The sequence below is a fragment of the Alligator sinensis genome, unplaced genomic scaffold, assembly GCF_000455745.1.
Source record: "Alligator sinensis unplaced genomic scaffold, ASM45574v1 scaffold1295_1, whole genome shotgun sequence".
NCBI lineage: Eukaryota > Metazoa > Chordata > Crocodylia > Alligatoridae > Alligator > Alligator sinensis.
In genome coordinates, this window is record NW_005841880.1 from 93,760 (window position 1) to 99,141 (window position 5,382).

Sequence of the window (5,382 nt, forward strand, 5' to 3'; positions counted from 1 at the left end):
CCGCACCGGGTGCGACCGGGGCCGCGACAGCCGCCGACACGCTCGGGGCGAGCCGTGCGACGCGAGGACGTCGAGGCCTCGGGGAGCAGCACCCGCCCGAGGGGGAGTCACAGCCGCCAGACCGATTTGGGCTCGAAACCTCTTTGCGATTAGCACCCGGACTGCGGAGCGATTTCCCCCCCGCGGAGGGGGTGGGATCGCCGACCTTAGAAATCCTCCAGAGGAGACTGGGCGGTCTCCTCGCCGGGGTCGCGTGACCCCCGGTTATGTTTGCTGTTGGGGCCGGGGGCTGCACCCCACGATCTTCCCCGGTCCGCGACAGCTGTGGAATAAACCCCAGGCGCAGCAGGGCCTCGCTGCCCGTGTCACACCCCGTGCGTGCGGACAGCGATCGGCGCTCCGCGCTCTCGGCCAAGAACGGACCCAAGGGTCGACTCCCGGGGCTGCCTGACCGCGGCGCCCGCCCGCGCTCCTTCAGGCTCTGTCAGTAGAGACGAGGCTAAAAGCTCGTGCAGGGTCTCGTGCCCGATGGGCGTCTGACCAGCCGTGCCGATGCACGCTTTTTCACCGTGCCCCGTGACCTCTGGTGCAACGGCCTTGCTGCCAGAGGGACCCTGCGCGTGGCTTGGTCTGGCCGTCTGCGCGGGCGCGGCGCGGCAGAGCCTGGCTTGCGGATGGCTGCCGCGGTCGCAAGCTCTAGGTCGGCTTCTGTTTCAGGACCCTGCGGCTCTTGCGAGAGAACCTGGAAGAGGAGGCCATCATCATGAAAGACGTTCCCGGCTGGAAGGTCGGTGCCTCGGGTGGCAGCTCGGGGAGGGAGGGAGGGAGCGGGGTCCGCAGCCAGATGCAAGAGCTGCTGCTGCAATCCCCGTGCGCGTTGGGAGCGCCCTGAAAGGCCCCTGCAGCCTGCATCTGCTGTAGTTTGCTCCGAACTTTTCCAGCAGGCTCCAGCCGCCCGTGTTGGAGGGGGTGCCAGGAGCCAGCCGGTCGCAAGGGGCATCTGAGCCCCAGCTCGCTGCATGGGAGCGGGGTCCTGGGAGAGCTGCGTTTCCCGGGGAGCAGGAGCCGCGAGCTCTGACCCCAGAGGGGTGCCACGAGCAATCTGCGTGGCCATGCCTGCAAGGGGGGCGCTGACATGTTTTGGGGTCTCCATGTCGGAGCTGCAGCCGCGTGGGGGAGAGTTGCCCCGCCTGCACGGGGCAGCCGGTCTCTGCTGCCGCTGCCAGTGAAGGGCGGGGGCAGCCACTTGAGCCTGGCCCAAGGCAAAGCGGGCAGCGGGCTCCCCTCGGCTCTGGTGTTGGTGGCAGCGTTTGAGGGGCTCTCGGGCCGCGGTAACGCGCTTTCTCTCTCTCCGCAGGTGGGCGAGACCGTGTACCACACTGACCGCTGGGTGACCCCGTCCATACCTGAGCTCTATTACCTCCGGCCGAAGGCGGAGCTGGAGAATGCCTTGCACGGCTTTCAGTGGTACGTCTGAGGCCTGGCGGCAGGAGGCCTCCGTGGTGCGAGCGGCAGGGTGTGCGGGACGTGCGCTGTCCAAGGTCTGTGTACTGCAGTGTGCGACATTAAACAGTCTGGAAACGAGACGTGTCGGTGCAGGTCTTTCGCGAGGGCTGCTTCTCTCCTCGCCCCCAGCTGAAGCCTCCTGCTTTAACGAGCTGTGGGCAAGGTGGTTCCAGCTTCACCCGGCCCCTTGCTCTCTCCTGCCACATCAGCCACACACTCCTCCAGGGCAGGGGAAAGGGAGCTTGGAGCTGGGGATGCATCAGCCTTGCTGAGCTGGGTCCCAGGGCTTGCGCTGACCCTGTTCAGGGCCTTTGACAAAGGGAAAGCTGCAGCGGGTCCCAAGCGCCTTCACTTCTTGACGGGCTTTGAACAACCCCAGCTCCGGGCTGCCCTGAGAGTCAGACTCTGTATCGTGGGGGGAATCATGTCAGTGATCCCTGCATTGTTCAAATCATTGTCGGGGGCACTGGGCCAGGCCAGTCGGCTGGACCAACCTTTATAGCTCAAGACCAGAAACACAGTTAGAACACGCGGGTGGGACGGGACCTCGGGAGGTCACATCTAGTCCAGCCCCTGCTCCGAGCAGGACCAACCCCAACTGCATCATCCCAGCCAAGGCTTTGTCTAGCCGGGTCTTCAACACCTCCAAGGATGGAGAGTCCACCACCTCTCTGGGGAGCCTGTTCCAGTGCTTTACTACCCTCCTGGTGAGAGTTTTTCCTAATATCCAACCTCAACTTTCCCTTGCTGCAGCTTGAGCCCACGGCTCCTTGTTCTGTCACCTTCCCCCCCCACTGAGAACAGCCCAGCTCCACCCTCTTCAACCCCCTGCAGGCAGTTGAAGTCTGCTATTCAATCTCCCTTTGCTCACCAGTCGTGTCCCCCAGCCCCCAAGCATTTTCGTTGTCCTCTGTTGGCCTCTCTCCAACGTGTCCACGTCCTTTCAGGTGTAGGGGGCCCCACAACTGGACACAGGACTCAGATGTGGCCTGCCCCATGCAGAATGGAGGGGAAAGAGGTCTCGTGAACCGGGGCTCCAGGAGCCTCGGGCACTGCCAAGGCTTGGTGCCTGCTCACGGCATGGAAAGCATTTGACCCTTGACTGCGGTGAGGGAACGGAGGCCCCGGCCCTGGCTGGGGCTGTTAACCTGTCTGAACCTGTCCTCCAGGGTTGGTGTAGACCTGCAAGGCAAAGACGGTTGGACTGGGTTCATAGGTTCATAGATGTAGGATCGGAGGGGACCTGAGCAGATCATCTAGGGCAGGAATGAATACAGGGCTCATATGACCCCTACTAAGTTTAAACTCAAATGACCCCAGCTAGGTAGTTATCAAGCCTTTTAAAGACCCCTAAGTTATGAGCCAGCACCACTTCCCTTGGAAGCTGATTCCAGATCCTGGCCGCCCTGACAGTGAAGTGGTGTCTCCTGATGTCTAGCCTGAACCTGCTTTCCGTCAACTTGTGGCCGTTATTGCTTGTTACTCCGGGAGGTGCTCAGGGGAACAGGGACTCTCCCGGACCCTGCTGGTCCCCTCTGACCAGTTTGTAAACAGCCACTAGATCCCCCCTCAGCCTTCTCTTGTGGAGGCTGAGCAGGTTCAGGTCCCGTAGCCTCTCCTCTGGACCCTCTCCGTGCTGTCCACGTCCCTCCTGAAATGTGGCGCCCAGAACTGGACGCAGTACTCCAGCTGCGGCCTGACCAGTGTCGCATAGTCCCGGGACCTGCTCGTGATGCATCTGTGGATGCACGACAAAATGCAGTTGGCCTTCCTGACCGCATCCTCGCGTTGGCGGCCCATGTTCAATTTGGAGTGGATAATGACACCAAGGTCTCTCTGCCTCTGTGCTTTCCAGAAGGGAGTTCCCCAGCCTGTAGGTCTGCTGCTGGTTCTTCCTGCCCAAGTGCTGTACCCTGCATTTGTCAGTATTGAATCCCATCCTGTTCTCATGCGCCCACCCCTGTAACCTGTGCAAGTCCAGCTGTATCCTGTCCCTCCCTTCTCTCGTGCCCACCTCGCCCCAAATCTTGGTGTCGTCAGCAGACTCGAGCCGGCTGCTCTTCACCCCCTCGTCCAAGTTGCTAATGAAGAGATTGAGCAGTGCGGGCCCGAGGACTGAGCCCTGGGGGACTCCACTGCCCGCGTCCCTCCAGGTCGAGTAAGACCCATCCACCACCACTCTGGGTGCAACCCTCCCTATCCAATTTGCGACCCATCTGACCGTGTCGGCATCGATGCCACAGTCATCTAGCTTTTTAATGAGAATGGGGTGGGAGACAGCATCGAAGACCTTCCTGAAGTCCAGAAAGACTACGTCCACCGCGACACCTGCGTCCAGTGATTAAATACATCCTCGCGCTGCAGGGAGGGAAGGGCCTTTCTCCCTCAGTCACCGAGGGGGCAGGCTCCAGGCAGGGGCTGGGAGCAACTTCCAGAGCCCGTGTCCCGCAGGAGGAGGAGAGGCTGTACCTCCCTGGCACCTGGCTCCGTTCTCCGCCCTGAGCATTCGTGGACGGCTCGACTGCCTGCAGCAGGAACATGGCAGCAGCCCCAGCTGGCGCAGAGCCGTGGTGCGGCAGCCAGCACCAGCTGCCCGGGGCCGAGCGGCGGCACTTGGGTGGGAGCCACCTGGCAAAGCCCAGGCCCCGAGATCCCTGCCCGGGGCCATGCACCCTCGCAGGCAGCTGCGCGGTTGCTAAGCAATCCCGGCTGGCAGCGCAGGGGCCGCGAGCGCGCAAGGGAAAACCAGCGCAGGGAAAGGCCCGGCAGGAGCAGCCGCCCGGGCCTGAGCCAGGGGCCGCCCGGCTGCCCTCGTGCCCACCCAGCAGGCCGTGAAGGTGCAGCCTGCCCGTAGCCTTTGGCAGCTGCAGAGGCGATAAAAGAAGCTCCCTGGGGTGGTGAGGAGGGAGCTGACCAGTGCATCAGAGGTGTCGCTGCTGGAGCCACGGGGAGCCATAGCCGGCTGCTTCCCAACCCGGGCGAAGCCTTCAGAGGTGTCCGCAGGCTGCAAGGGGTCCTGGGGCTTGGGCAGGGGCACGGCCAGCCCTGGAGGCTGTGCCCACTGGAGGGCTCCTGGCCTGCAGAGCTGCGCAGCACCAGGGCTCTTGTTCGCACGCTCCCAGCAGGCAGCTGGAGACCTGGCCCAGCTCGTGTCCCCTCTCTAGCGGGCAGCCTCTTGCCACCGCGCCTCAAGTCTGCAACTAGAAGAGTCCAGCCCTGCCGGCCCAAGCCTTGGGCAGGGACTGCATGCACTCTGCAGCGACCTGCGTGCGAGAGCTGCCCGGGGAAGGCTTCCTAAGGGAGCAAAGGGCCTGTCCGCTCCGGCGTGCTCCTGCCCTGTGCGGGGCGCTCCATGGCGCTGAGCCGCTCGCCCCGCTCCCGGGCCAGGGTCGCGCAGCTGACCTGTGCCCTGGGGGCCAAGCGGGCAAGGAAGGGCTCGGAGCTGGGGAAGGGGAGCGCTCGGACGCGTCTGCTCCGAGCTGCGTTGCAGCCATGACCCCCCCCGCTCCGTGCATGATGGGGGGCATTAGATGGGGGCAATTCCAGGGTGCAGCCAAGATCGGCACGGCACGACTGCCCTTCCTGGCAGCTGGCGCGGCTGCAGGGGCCCAGGAGGGGCACGGTGTCCCCCTGCCCATGGCAAACCACAGGCATGCTCCACCCTGGCAATGCCAAGCTGTGGGGCGTGAACGGGCAGCATAGAGGATGCGTGTGCAAGGGGAAGGGTTGCACCCCCTGCCCCCTTGCACGCCCCGGGCCCGCTGCAGCGGTCTCAGACAGAGCCGAGCAGGGCCCTGAAACACCCACCGTGAGGGCACCGGACGCTGGGGGCACCCCACCATCTCCCCTGCCCTCACCACCACCGAGGCAGCACGT

The 5,382-nt window shown here is 64.0% G+C and overlaps 1 long non-coding RNA gene across 1 annotated transcript; it reads left to right on the plus strand.

Annotated features, from left to right (window-relative positions):
- Positions 1 to 6: 6 nt before the first annotated feature.
- On the plus strand, positions 7 to 1,586 carry LOC102379014. The gene is made up of 2 exons (XR_001359337.2): positions 7 to 787; positions 1,358 to 1,586. It is a non-coding gene; the product is annotated as an uncharacterized LOC102379014 (long non-coding RNA).
- The last annotated feature ends 3,796 nt before the right edge of the window (positions 1,587 to 5,382 follow it).